Genomic DNA, 1,101 nt, shown 5'->3' with positions numbered 1-1,101 from the left:
TATTATAGTTAGATGATAGACTTTGTGAATTAATTATTTTTTTATTGTGTCAAAATAAGATACTATTGTAGTATTAAAATTGTATGGTTTTTTTATATTAGTTATTTTTAGAAGTTGAGACTTGATTCTTCATAAAATGTTAGTGAAGATATGTATTTCAAATTTTAATTTTAAGTTTTTAACTATTTTATATTTTATATTTACGTGAGACCGATTTTATCGGTTTAACCAGTGATTTATAGGTTGAACCAATAAATCAGTGAACCAGTAGTTTGACTGGTTCGATCACTGGTTCGGTTCTAACAACTATGTTTCAATCTAATTTCAAAAATTCCGATTTACTCAATTTAGTCTCCCAACTTAATAGTTATGATTCACATTGGTTCCTAATCTTATTTTTGTCACTGTCTCACAAAATCGTTAACGACATGCTGAGATGGACTAACAACCGCTACATTATATATTCTAGCGACTATTTGATGTGACAATTGAAATTTTTTTTACCTTATTTTTTTTCAATTAAACACTTAAAACCTTAATATGAGTCACGGATACCTAAGTTAAAAAATCAAACTAAGTAAATTGAAACTTTAAAAATCAGATTAAAACTCGAATATAACATCAAAGCAGAACTTTAACTTATGTAGTGATTAATTTAAATGAGAATTAAATAAATCAAAATTCAACATAATTTTTATCAGTGTTTTCAAATTCGAAATTTCTATACCAAAATTAACTTAGATTTTTTCTTGAAATTCAAAATTTAATGAAATAGTGACTTTAATTATCTTAACCAATGTCCTAATTAATTATTTTTATGTCTTAAAAAAACTGTATATGAGAAGAAAATAATTAATTTGTCAACTTTAATAAATAGTTATTTTATTAAAATGAAAGAAACTATTTTTTTTATTTTTTAAGAACTAATTAATATTATATATATTTTGTTACACTATATTTAGTTATAAAAATTTTATTTATTTCTAATGCTTATATTAAAAATAAAAAGAAAATTTAAATTAGTGAATCTTAATCTATAATATAATAATAATATAGTAATTATTTTATATATTGTACGAAAATAAATTAATTATTTTTTTA

Source organism: Arachis duranensis, chromosome 9 (genome assembly GCF_000817695.3).
Source record: "Arachis duranensis cultivar V14167 chromosome 9, aradu.V14167.gnm2.J7QH, whole genome shotgun sequence".
In the NCBI taxonomy this organism is placed as follows: Eukaryota; Viridiplantae; Streptophyta; class Magnoliopsida; order Fabales; family Fabaceae; genus Arachis; species Arachis duranensis.
The sequence above is the reverse complement of the archived record's forward strand: the minus strand, read 5'-3'. Positions refer to the sequence as shown.